A 14,497-nucleotide genomic window follows, 5' to 3' on the forward strand; every position below is an offset into this window, starting at 1 on the left:
ATTGCCTGTTTTTCTTTTGGGCCGCCACCTAGGCTCAAAGGGATCATGAGATTATTCATACTAGAAACTTCCATGTGCAGCCACAAGCTACTATGGTCTCTAGCATAGTTGACTAAGTCATGCGAACTCTTACAGTGGTAGACTAGCAGATGTAGGGGATGTAGGTTGGTACGGTTTACCCGTTCGTAAGGTGCTAGCGCTTCTGAAAGACTATGTCTCGGTCATCCGTTTCTCAAACACCATGTAGTGCGAGAAATCCAATGGAGGAGATCGAGTCTTGTGGGTAAAAGTGCACAAACCTCTGCAGAGTGTATAAACTAATCATGGTTAGCCGTGTCCCCGGTTATGGACATCTTGAGTATCTAGTACCTGGATTATCATGTGAATCTCATCATGTTACTCTAAAAATTAATTTTGTTGGGTTTTGTCTTAATGATGATGCTTAATTGGGATTGAGAATGCTGTCAACCATTCTCAATGTTTAACAACTACCATGATAGTTAAATAAATTTTATTCCTTTGCAGTAGGGAAAAATTGGCTTTATGCAAAAATGTACCATAGAGCTTTCCACTAGCCAAATATGCATGTAGTATAGCCTTATTCTTTCATTGCTATCTATATGTTACATTGCGAGCATATTCCATGTGCTGATCCGTTTTGGGCTGCAACGTTAATGTTGCAGACTTTTCAGACGATGATTAAGATGCCTTTAGGTCGTGGTTCTATACTCAGTGATGCCGTTGGAGTTGATGGACTCACTTATCTTCCAAGCCTTCCGCTGTTATCGTTATTAGATGGCCTTAAGCCATATTTATTGTAATAAGTTCTCTTTTGAGAGTCTCGATGTAATAAGTGTGTGATTGCTACTTTGTTATAAATCCTTCAAGTAATGTGTGGTGTGAGCATTACTGATCCAGGGATGACACCTGAGCACAGAGATTGGACCGTTTGAGGTCTGGTCGCTACAATTATCCAAACTATGACATCAGAACAGCACATAAAAGAAACCTTCCGAAACACTCCAGAATCGTTAAAAGGAGGAGGTACGTGATACGGTAAGTAAACAGACTCCAAAAATCAACAAAAATATTTTTTGTCAGTTTTGGAATATTTAAAAAATTAGGAAAATAAGAAACTACCATGAAGTTGACCCTGGTGGGCACAAGACACCAGGGCGCGTGCTCAAGTGGGTTGTGCCCACCTCAGGTACCTTTCGGACTCTGTTTTTCTTCTGTTTGCTTGTTTCCCAAGATAAAATATCTTTATATACCTCCCAACCTATTGACCACCATATCACAGAGAAATCTCATGTCTTCTTTTCCTTGATGTTTCTGCCAGATATGAAAATATGTCATCTCAAAGTTCTGAGGAGGATTGTCCGGTTACTTATCGGCCTCGGATAAGAATATCTTCAAGGATACCTACCCCTATATGTGGTACACTGACGAGGAAGATGAAGATGAACCAGTCCCTCCTCATTTCAAGAACGACAACATGGAGGCGTTATGCGGGATGATAATAAAGCTTGAGACGGAGCATGACGAGTTGAGGGTAGGTAACTCTATCCTTCAGCGTAAGTTGGAAGAAAGGAAGGACAAACCCTCCACTTCATCACCACCACCTCCTTCTTCATCACCAAAAGAAAATTGAGTATCAATATGGGCACTCCCCTTGGCTTGCGCCAAGCTTGGGGGAGGTGCCCCGATATCGTATCATCTCCACTATCTTTTGCCTTTACTTATCTTAGTTCGATCCATAGTTATCTTTTGCTTTAGATGAATAAAAGTTTAGATCGATCCTTTCTTTTCGAGAGTTTGCTTAGTGCTCCATCTTTGTAATCGTGTGCGAGATATATAATAAAGTTTAGTTTGAGTTTTGCTTTCTTTACTTTCATGTTCAATAAAAGAAAGGAAATAAATGAAAAAGATCATATGCTAATCTTATGGTAAGTAATAATACCACATAAGGAAAAGTATAAGTAGAAAATTTTATTGGAGATTGACAAACATAGCATTGGTCATTGATGCAATTCATGAAAGAATTAATAAGGGAAGAGAAGATTCACATGAAAATGCACTATCATGGAAATCTTTTGTGATTATGAGCCCCCATCATAATATTATATGCCAAAATTGTTGACGTTGCACAAGGAAGATGACGTAATGATTTATGTTTGTTCATATTCACATAGAAGTTATATTGTCATAGATCCTTCAACATGTGGTGCTTGCCCCCCATCTTTGCTAGCCAAAAATTCCGCACTAAGTAGAGATACTACTTGTGCATCCAAACCCCTTAAACCCAAATCTTAATTTCAAGAGTCCACCATACCTAACTAAGGATTGAGTAAGATCCTTCAAGTAAGTTGTCATCGATGCACTAAGGCAACAGAAATTGCTTCTAAAAGTGTTAGATCATTTAGTTTAAGAGAAAATTGAGTGTTGTGCGAACTTGTGATGGTGAAGAATAAAAGTGACAGACTAAATAATAAAGGTTGCTATCACAAGGGGCAATATAATGTGTCATTCTTTTGCACTAAGAGATTGAGCATACAAACAAAAAGTGCATGGAAACCTTTGCTTCCCTCTATGAAGGGCCTATCTTTTACTTTTATATATTTACTTTTATGCAAGTGCCAAAGTTCTTCTTTCTATTCCTTTTTATTTTCTCTTTTGGCAAGCATCATGTGGTGAGGAAAGATCTAGGCACATATATGCAGTTGGATATGGGTACCATGAGTTATTATTGTTGTCATCACCCTTGAGGTGAATACATTGGGAGGAGGAACTATAAGCCCCTATCTTTCTATGTGCTCGGTTGAAATGTTTTGCTCATGTGTATGCGGTGAGTGTTAGCAATCATAGAAGACTATATGATAGTTGAGTATGTGGACTTGCCTAAAAGCTCCGACATGTGACCCTTCTTGAAAAGATGATGTTGTAGTTGCAAAGTTGACTGAGAACATAGTTTGTTGGTTTCCAATAGTGTTTATGCTTTATACTTCCATGTTGTGATGAATTGCTACTTATTCATGAGAAGTCTGTGATAAAAGTCTTATATTAAAGTTTTTTGCTGTTGTAATAATTCACATGAAGCTTCTATGTCCGTACACTACTACAGGATGCTGCTAACGCAACACTACGATCAGAGACCCTTCGACGAAACTATGTGCGATGCAATAATCGCAAACAGTGGTGTAAAAAACCGTCAAAAAGGTGCAAAACGTTTGTGATGACGGATGCATTAAACACAGTTCAGATTTTAGTTGCGTGTGCGATGCAGGGCATACGGTTCAGTTCAATTAACTGTTTGCGATGAGGAGGAACAAAAGAAATGGGCAGCCAGATGAAGGCATGTTCGATATACAACATACGGTTCACTCGGATGAATTGTTTGTGATGAGGAGGAACAATAGAAACGGGCAGCTAGATAAAGGTGTGTGCGATTGAGGGCATACACTTCAGAAGGATTAACTATTTGCGATTACGCAACAGAACAAAAATAGTCTGCCAGATCAAAGTGTTTGCGATTGATGGCATACACTTCACACGGATGAACAGTTTGCGATTAGCCACAACAAACAAAAACAGTTAGATAGATCAATGTGTGTGCGCTAGACAGGCACACACATTCTAATTAAAAGAAGCGTGCGCAACGGTAATAACGAGCGCACATGGTTGTTGGAACAAGAGGTGTGCTGAGATTGCCTATTGCGGTGCACCCTATGGTGCAAACGCCACGTACGCGGCCAAGAAAGTTGCCCATGTTACGCCTTCCGGGAATAGTGCCGCACTTAGAACCGTCAATAAATTTTGAGCCTGCATCCCGTCACATTCCAAATTACTTCCACACTATATTTAATTACAAACCTATTCACGCCGATCAAAACCTAAATGGTAACACACTTAGGAGCGTATTAATACTCATTTATAAATACTACTACTCAAAGATGACTGCACATTCCTCCTCAACTCCTCACCCACAAAAACAAACAAGTCATTCATCATCATGCCCTTGCGTCTGCCATGGTCAGCGTGAGTTCTGGGTCGAGAGATTGCCACCAGGGAGAGGCGAGCATGGAAGCAGAAGCACAAGAGATGTCCCGCCTAGCCGCGAAAGCAGCCGACATGTCCCGCCGCGCGACCGTAGTAGCACAGAGGTTCCGCCATGCCGTCGAAGCAGTACAGAGGTCCCGACGTGCCGCCGATGCAGCAGACTGGTCCGGCCGCACCGCGGAAGCAGAAGAGATGTCCCGTCGTGCTGCGAATGTAGCAGAGATGTCCTCCCGTGCCACGGCAGCCTGGGAAAATGTCTTGCATGTAGGAGAGGACTCTTATAGGCGCATGCATGCGATCATCCATAGCCATATGGATCAGATCTCCGGCTGGGCGAGGATGCAGGACGACATGAAAGCATCTTTTGAACAGGCTACCGGCGTCATCCGGCAACTAAATGAGAGCAATGTGAAGCTCCTGGCCGAGTGCAACCTGCTAAGGGCAAAGATCATCAGAAGTGTGGAGCAGTAGGAGGAGACCACTGCCTTGTTGAAGAGGACCGGCGTCATCGTCGAGAAACTTATGGACGAGAATGCCATGCTGCATATCGAGCACAAAAGGCTTGTGGAGGAATATGTGGATGCTCTCAAGCAGCATATTGAGGACAAGAAAGAGCTCATCGCTGCTCGCCGCGAAGACTAGTTCCCGCGGCCTATAGCAACGCATCAAGAAAGTAGAGATGAGCGAGCTAGATCATTGGCTTCCTTCTTATTTTTCCCTTGTGTATTTTGGGCGTTGCCACATGTGGCTTTTTTTAATTATGTTCCTAAATATGCTTGCTATAAGTCGCAGTCGATGCTATATAGGTCCGTCGGATCTTACATCAAGATCCGTGCAAAACTATCTTTTAAGATTTTCATTTTTCTCTCTTAAACCTCAGTCCAGTGAGACTAGACACACCATGAAATAGGGGCTCAGGTGCCATTAATGGAGACGTTGGGAGGGAGGTGCATGGCGGATAGAGGTCAAAGGGCTCTCCTCTCGATGGGCACGCGCAGGGGTCTGATCGCACCCCTCCTATACTCAAATAGCTACCTGATAACCTACAAGTATAGGGGGGTCAATTGTAGCCTCTTTCGATAAGAGTGTCGAACCAACGAGGTTCTAAAGGTAGAACACATATTCCCTCAAGTTCTATCGACCACCGATACAACTCTACGCACGCTTCACGTTCGCTTTACCTAGAACAAGTATGAAACTAGAAGTACTTTGTAGGTGTTGTTGGATAGGTTTGCAAGATAACAAAGAGTGCATAAATAAAATGTAAGGGCTGTTTACATAAAGAAATAACTAAGTTAGTTTTAGTAGAGAGCTTGTTGTCACACAAGAAAGTTATTTGTCCCTAGGCAATCGGTAACTAGACCGGTAATCATTATTGCAATTTTATTTGAGGGAGAGGCATAAGCTAACATACTTTCTCTTCTTGGATCATAAGCACTTATGATTAGAACTCTAGAAAGTATCCGCAACTACTAAAGATCATTAAGGTAAAACCCAACCATATCATTATAAGGCATCAAGTCCTCTTTATTCCCATACGCAAACAACCTACTTACTCGGGTCTGCGTTTCTATCACTCACGCCGCCAACCATAAGAAAATCATGAACATATTGCAAACCCTACAGCGGGGATTCCTCACGCTTGCGCGACACGGAGAGCACCATAGGACAGCACCAATAATAAAACATGCAACTCAAACCAATCACGATCATCAATTAACCCATAGGACAAAATGAATCTACTCAAAGATCATAGGATAGCCATACATCATTGGGAAATAATATATACCATTGAGCACCATGTTTAAGTAGAGATTACAGCGGGTAAAAGAGGGGTTACACCACTTCATGGAGGGAGGGGGAGAGTTGGTGATGATGGCGGTGAAGTTGTTGGTGTAGATTGCGGTGATGATGATGGCCCCGGCGGTGTTCCGGCGCCACCGGGAGAGAGGGGGAGAGAGCCCCCCTTCTTCTTCTTCTTCCTTGACCTCCTCCCTAGAGGGGAGAAGGGTTTCCCCTCTGGTCCATGGCCTCCATGGTGGCGGAGGGGCGAGAGCCCCTCCGAGATTGGACTTGTCTCTCCGTCTCTCTCTATTTCTGCATTCTCGATTCTGGCCTTTCACCGTTTCTTAAATTCCCGGATATCCGTAACTCCGATTGGGCTCAAATTTTAACACGATCTCTATCCGGATATTGGCTTTCTTGAGGCGAAAGAAGGGCACCAACCGCCTTACGGGGTGGCCACGAGGGCCCAGGGCGCGCCTGACCCCCTGGGCGCGCCCCCTGCCTCGTGGCCCCCTCGGGCATCGTCTCGCTTTGATTCTTCTTCCCAAAAATCACATATATTCCAAAAAAAATTCCGTAAGTTTTTTATCCCATTTGTACTCCGTTTGATATGGATTTTCTGCGAAACAATAAGCATGCAACAAACAGGAACTGGCACTGGGCACTGGATCAATTTGTTAGTCCCAAAAATAGTATAAAAAGTTGCCAAAAGTATATGAAAGTTTTATAATATTGTCATGGAGCAATCAAAAATTATAGATATGACGGAGATGTATCAGCATCCCCAAGCTTAATTCCTGCTCGTCCTCGAGTAGGTAAATGATAAAAAAGCTATTTTTTGATGTTGAATGCTACATAGCATAATCTTGATCATGTAATCTAATCATGGCATGAATATTAAGACACGAGTGATTCAAAGCAATAGTCTATCATTTGACATTAAGACAATAATACTTCGAGCGTACTAATAAAGCAACCCTGTCCTCCCAAAATAACATAGCCAAAGAAAGCTCATCCCTACAAAATCATATAGTTTGGCCATGCTTCATTTTCGTCACACAAAATACTCCCATCATGCAGAACCCCGATGATAAACCGAGCAATTGGTTCGTACTTTTTAATGCGCTTCAGCCATTTCAACCCTCACGCAATACATGAGCGTGAGCCATGGACGTAGCACTATAGGTGGAATAGAATATGATGGTGGAGTTTGTGTGGAGAAGACAAAAAAGGAGAAATTCTCACATCGACGCGGCTAACCAACGGGCTATGGAGATGCCCATCAGTTGATGTCAATGTGAGGAGTAGGGATTGCCATGCAACGGATGCACTAGAGCTATAAGTATATGAAAGCTCAAACTGAAACTAACTGGGTGTGCATCCAACTTGCTTGCTCATGAAGACCTCGGGCATTTGAGGAAAGCCATCATCGGAATATACAAGCCAAGTTCTATAATGAAACTTCCCACTAGTATATGAAAGTGATAACTCAATGAGACTCTCTTTATGAAGAACATGGTGCTACTTTGAAGCACAAGTGTGGTAAAAGGATAGTAACATTGTCCCTTCTCTCTTTTTCTCTCATTTTTTTGTTTTTTTCTCTTTTTTTGGTGGGATTCTTTGGCCTCTTTTTTTATTTGGGCTTCTTTGGCCTCTTTTATTTTGCTAACCTCACATGGGACAATGTTCTAATAATGATGATCATCACACTTTTATTTACTTACAACTCGATACTAGAACAAAGATATGACTCTCTATGAATGCCGCCGACGGTGTGCCGGGATGTGCAATGATCTAGCGTAGCAATGCCATAAAAAACGGACAAGCCATGAAAACATCATGCTAGCTATCTTACGATCATGCAAAGCAATATGACAATAAATGCTCAAGTCATGTATATGATGATGATGGAAGTTGCATGGCAATATATCTCGGAATGGCTGTGGACATGCCATGATAGGTAGGTATGGTGGATGTTTTGAGGAAGATATAAGGAGGTTTATGTGTGATAGAGCATATCGTATCACAGGGTTTAGATGCACCCACAAAGTTTGCAAAAACTCTCGAGGTGAGAAAGGGCAATGCACGGTACAGAAGAGGCTAGCAATGATGGAAGGGTGAGAGTGTGTATAATCCATGGACTCAACATTAGTCATAAAGAACTCATATTCTTATTGGAAAAGTTTATTAGCCCTCGAAGCAAAGTACTACTACACATGCCCCTAGGGGGATAGATTGGTAGGAAAAGACCATCGCTCGTCCCCGACCGCCACTCATAAGGAAAGCAATCAAAGAACACCCCATGCTTCAAATTTGTCACACAACGCTTACCATACGTGCATGCTACGGGACTAGCATACCTCAACCCAAGTATTTCTCAATTTCACAACTATCCAGTAGCACGACTCTAATATCACCACCTTTATATCGCAAAACTACTGCAAGGAACCAAACATATCATATTCAGTGATCTACAAGTTTTATGTAGGATTTTATGACTAACCATGTGAATGACCAATTCATGTCATCTCTCTAAATAGATATAAGTGAAGCAAGAGAGTTTAATTCTTTCTACAAAAGATATGCCCACGCTCTAATAAATATAAATGAAGAAAAAGAGCATTCTATAAATGGTTGTTTTCTATGTGAAGAGAAACAAGCAATCCAAACTTCAAATGATATAAGTGAAGCACATGAAGCATTTTAGAAAGCCATACTCAAAAGATATAAGTGAAGTACAATCAACATTCTATAAATCAACCAAAGACTATCTCATACCAGCATGGTGCATAAAATAAAAGTGAAAACTAAATGCAAAAGACGCTCCAAGATTTGCACATATCGCATGAACGAAACGAATCCGAAAACATATCGATACTTGTTGAAGAAACATGGGATGCCTTCCGGGGTATCCCCAAGCTTAGACGCTCGAGTCTCCTTGAATATTTACTTGGGGTGCCTTGGGCATCCCCAAGCTTGAGCTCTTGACTCTCCTCCTTCTCCTCACATCGAGAGCTCCTCGATCTTCGAACACTTCATCCACACAAAACTCAACAGAAAACTCGGTAAGATCCGTTAGTACAATAAAGCAAATCACTACTATAATACTATTGCAAACCAATTCATATTTTCTTTTTGCACTGTAGCTACTGTAATATAACTTTTCCATGGCTTAATCCACTGATAGAAATCGATAGTTTCATCAAAACAAGCAAACAATGCATGAAAACAAGCAAACAATGTAGTAATATGAACATTCACCATACCTCTGGTACTCAAAAAATTCTGCACATTTAGGAAAAATAAACAATTTGTATAGAAAGACAGTGCAAAAAGTTTCTGAACCGTTTGATGTTCCAGTAAAAAAATGTAAAATCGCGCACTACAGCTATAACGCCCTCAATGCGGCCATATCTCCTACGTGTCGCAGCACGACTTAGAGGCATAACCGCATTGAAAGCAATGTCGCAAGTGAGGTAATGTTCACACAACCCAAGTATTACATAAGGGGAAAAGATACACAGTTGGCTTAGAATCGCCACTTCACACAATTACATGAATAAAGCATTACAACAACCAGATACACACAAGGTCCGACTACCGAACCAAAATAAAAGAAGACTACCCCAAAAGCTACACAGATCCCCGATCGACCCGACTGGGATCCACTACTGATCAACTAGAACGAAACAACACAAAGGACAAGATCTTCATCGAGCTCCTCCTTGAGCTTGGTTGCGTCACCTGCTCGGTAACATCGGCACCTGCAAACTGGTCTTGGAAGTATCTGTGAGTCACGGGTACTCAGCAATCTCACACCCTCGCGATCAAGACTATTTAAGCTTATAGGTAGGGTAAAAGGTATGAGCTGGAGCTGCAACAAGCGACTAGCTTATTTGGCGGCTAACATATGCAAATGAGAGCGAGAAGAGAAGGCAAAAGCACGGTCGAACAACTATGATCAAGAAGTGATCCTAGAACAACCTACGTCAAGCATAACTCCAACACCATGTTCACTTCCCAGACTCCGCCGAGAAGAGACCATCACGGTTACACACACGGTTGATGTATTTTAATTAAGGTCAACTTCAGGTTTTCTACAACCGGACATTGACAAATTCCCATCTGCCCATAACCGCAGGCACGGCTTTCGAAAGTTCAAAACCCTGCAGGGGTGTCCCAACTTAGCCCATCACAAGCTCTCACGGTCAACAAAGGATATTCTTCTCCCAAGACATTCCGATCAGACTCGGCATCCAGGTTACAAGACATCTCGAAAATGGTAAAACAAATCCAGCAACACCGCCCGAATGTGCTGACAAATCCCGATAGGAGCTGCACATATCTCGTTCTCAGGGCACACTCAGATGAGACATCCTACGAGTAAAAACCAACCCTCAAGTTGCCCCGAGGTGGCCCCGCAGTCTACTCGGTCGGACCAACACTCAGAGGAGCACTCCCCCCCGGGGGGGTTAAAATAATGATGACCCTCAGGAGTGCGACTCCCAAGGGAAAAAGAGGCTAGGTGGCAAATGGTAAAACCAATGTTGGGCATTGCTGGAGGAGTTTTATTCAAGGTGAACTGTTAAGGGGTTCCCATTATAACCCAACTGCGTAAGGAATGCAAAATCCGGGAACATAACACCGATATGACGAAAACTAGGGCGGCAAGAGTGGAACAAAACACCAGGCATAAGGCCGAGCCTTCCACCCTTTACCAAGTGTATTGATGCATTAATTAGATAAGATATATTGTGATATCCCAACAAAATATCCATGTTCCAAACATGGAACAAGCTCCAATCTTCACCTGCAACTAACAACGCTATAAGAGGGCTGAGCAAAGCGGTAACATAGCCAAACAACGGTTTGCTTGGACAAGGTGGGTTAGAGGCTTGGCTTACAATATGGGAGGCATGATAAGCAAGTGGTAGGTATCGCAGCATAGGCATAGCAAAAGAGCGAGGAACTAGCAAGCAAAGATAGAAGTGATTTCGAGGGTATGGTCATCTTGCCTGAAATCCCGCAAGGAAGAAGAACAAGTCCATGAAGAAGATAAACGGACGTAGCCAAACGGGTCCTCACGAACGCGACGTTATCGGAACCAACCCGAAGAAGCAACACCGGAAAGAAGCACACATCATAGTAAACAACCAACACACGAACATGGTATGATATGCGAGATGCGGTATGTGATGCATATGCATGATTTGGAAAGGAATGATTCAACCTGGCCTCAACTTGGAAATCCAAGAGTGCCACTGGAAAGTGATGTGATTTCGGTTGAAATCGATATAAAGATCACCGGAATCGGATGCACAGTTTGGAAATGGCAAGCAAAACAAATATGGATCCGGTCTTCGATAATCAGCAAGTAGTCATCTAAATGCATCAAGCTAAATATGCTACAACACTATAACATGGCAACATAATAAATGTCAGGTATCCACTCATGAAGCTTGACAAAAGATGAACACTGAGCTATGGCTAATTCATCCATTAACAGGTTCAAACAAGCATGGCAAATGTGCAAATGATAACAGGTTTCAGACTTAGTGAAATAACATGTCAGGAATTTATTATCAGGAAGCATATTTTGGAGCATGAAAACTATATGCTACATGAACTTAACATGGCAAAGAAAGGCATGGCATGAAGCTACTCAAAGCACTTAACAAAAGTCCCTTAGTGACCTTGAGCCAAAAGGGATCAGAGAATACAATTGCAAGCATGTGAACATGGCAAAAACATAAACAGATTCAGACTTAGTGAAAAACTGGAGCATGCAAATCAGTTAACGAGTAGGCATGTTTACGAGCTCGATGCACTCACTACAAAGCATGGCATGACAAACTAAGAATACACTCATCAAGAAAACATGGCATATGAGCTATACATGGCAATAACAACATCACAGCATGCACGGATCAATAGCAACATCCTCGGCAAAATCACTAAACATGTCAAAAATATGCCAGGATCATTTTATAGCAAAAGTAGACCTCGATTGACTCAAGCTAGGTTGCTCCATAAATGCAAACAAAGACATGGATGGATAGAGCACCACAATATTAACAAAACATCCTTACTGATCATCCTCAAAAGAGGCACGGATCAGTAGGAAACAACATGAACATATGGCATAACAACAAAAACAGGACAAGGACTTGGTGAAATTCTAAGTCCCCGAAATCAGCATTACCGATTACGCTACTTTGCAAGCTTGTGCTAGTCAGCAAAAATATCATAAAAATATATGGAAAGCACCTCTGTAAAGATGGTATGGCATATAACAAAACACATGTAGAGCTCAGGGTCATAGTTTGCACACATTAACCATGGCAAAAATGACAAAATGCCATTTGCTGACACAGATCTGACAAATTCATCACATAGCCCTCTTCCAACAGCACTTCAGGCATCAAGATGAGCTCAAATGAAAATGATGCAATGAGATGAAATGATGTACTCGTTGAGACGAACATTTCGATATGCTACACGCACGAACCGGAGCAACGGTTGATGAGTTATGATGCGATGGAAAAAGCCTAAAAATACTATGATCCGGGGACTCAGCAGATCTCAAGTGAGCGTCAAATAATAAAAGTCGCACGGGGGCGGAGGATAGCTGGCGCTCACCATTGGGCTGAGCCCGTCTGAGGAGGAGGGAGTTGGGCCGGCTTGCGATGGGCCAGCCCACGCGGGTGCTGCAGGGGAGACGGTTGGCGTGCGTCGTCCTCGTCCCGTGCTCCTCACGACAGTAGGCCATGGTGGCGGCGCGGAAGAACAAGGGACGCCGGCGCCGGCCGAGGCAAGACGGGGAGGGGCCTCGGTGGATCCGGGCAGATCTGGTGAGGCCGGACCCATTCCGGGCGGCGACGGCAGCGCTCATGGCGATGGAGGCACGCGGCGATGAGGAGAAGGCCAGCGAGATCTTGACGAGGCGGCGATGTTCAGCGATGGAGCGCGGGCGGCATGCAGTGGTGATGACGAAGCCACGCGGGGCGCGAGGCGGCACAGCGGCGGATGGGTGGCGTCCCACGGGCGGTGGCGCGAGGTGCGACGAACTCCGGCGGAGCACCGGCGAGCTCCGGCGAGGCGGGCACGGGTGATGGTGGATCCGGGCTCGCGCGGGCCCTGGATGGGCTCCGCGGGCCGTGGAGAGAGAGAGGGCCAGTAGGGTGAGGTGGCGCACTGTGGTTGGGCGAGGCGGCCGTGGAGCTGACGTGGTGGCGCGTGATTGGTCGGAGTGAGGTGGTAGCGGCGGCGGACATGTCCGGCGTGGGAGGAAGAAACGTTCGGCGGCGCGAGGGAAGAGATCTAGGGTTTGTACTGCGCGAAAATTTCGGAGGAGAGCACATATATATAGGTAGAGGGAGCTAGGAGAGTCCAAATGAGGTGCGGTTTTCGGCCACGCGATCGTGATCGAACGACCGAGATGATGGAGAGGGTTTAGGTGGGTTTTGGGCCAAATTGGAGGGGTGTTGGGCTGCAACACACACGAGGCCTTTTCGGTCCCTCGGTTAACCGTTGGAGTATCAAACGAAGTCCAAATGGCATGAAACTTGACAGGCGGTCTACCGGTAGTAAACCAAGGCCGCATGATAAGTTTCGGTCCAATCCGAAAACGTTTAACACCCGCACACGAAAAGAGGTAGAAAGGACCACCGGATGGCATAGGAGCGCCGGATTGCAAAACGGACAACGGGGAGAATGCTCGGATGCATGAGACGAACATGTATGCAAATGAAATGCACATGATGACATGATATGCAATGCATGACACGCAAGTAATGACAAGGCAACAACAGCGAATAACTGGAAGACACCTGGCACATCGGTCTCGGGGCGCTACAACACTCCACCACTATGAGAGGATCTCGTCCCGAGATCTAGAATGGCACCGGAGGGACAACGGAAAATAAAGAGAAGAGGTAAAACTAAGTTGCTTCTTTGACAAATGAGTGAAACCAAAGAACCTTGAAAAGTTGAACAACTTGAAAGGAATAATACCACTGAGGTAATCGAAGTTGTAAAACACTCCGCTAGGAACGAGGACCAAGGAAGAACAAATTCGGGCAGCACTCCGATTGAAAATTGATACAAGGCTTGATAGGATGAAAAGGACTTGAGCAAAGGACACAACACCCCGGATAAATGGATAAGCAAAGGAAAGAACATGATCTTCGATAGAAAACGAGATGATGGTTGAAGAAAGCAATATCACCATGCCTCCGGAACGAAAGAATAGAAGTTGGATCATCGGAACAAAATAACGGAGAAGAAAATGGCAACTTCTGCCACAAAAGAGCTTGGAAAGCATCCTTGCAATGGAAGGATTGCACGGGGTTGTTGGGAAATCAACAACGAAAAGAATAAGATTGTAGTGGGCTTATGGAGAACATATCAAAACTATGAGGTGAAATTCTGCCACTAATGGGACCAATAGGTTGGATTGATATCAACAAGGAGACGAGAAACTTATTTCACTGGGAGGATAAATAAAGACTTGGGTCCTTTATGAGCACCATAAATAGCAACAATCCTTAGGGAAGGCTTTAGGTGAAATATAACCCAAGATAAAGCCAATGAAGAGATTGATGGATTTAAAATACATCATTCCTAACAACATGTGACTCATGAAACATGAACTCTA

This window comes from Triticum aestivum, chromosome 4A, assembly GCF_018294505.1.
Source record: "Triticum aestivum cultivar Chinese Spring chromosome 4A, IWGSC CS RefSeq v2.1, whole genome shotgun sequence".
NCBI lineage: Eukaryota > Viridiplantae > Streptophyta > Magnoliopsida > Poales > Poaceae > Triticum > Triticum aestivum.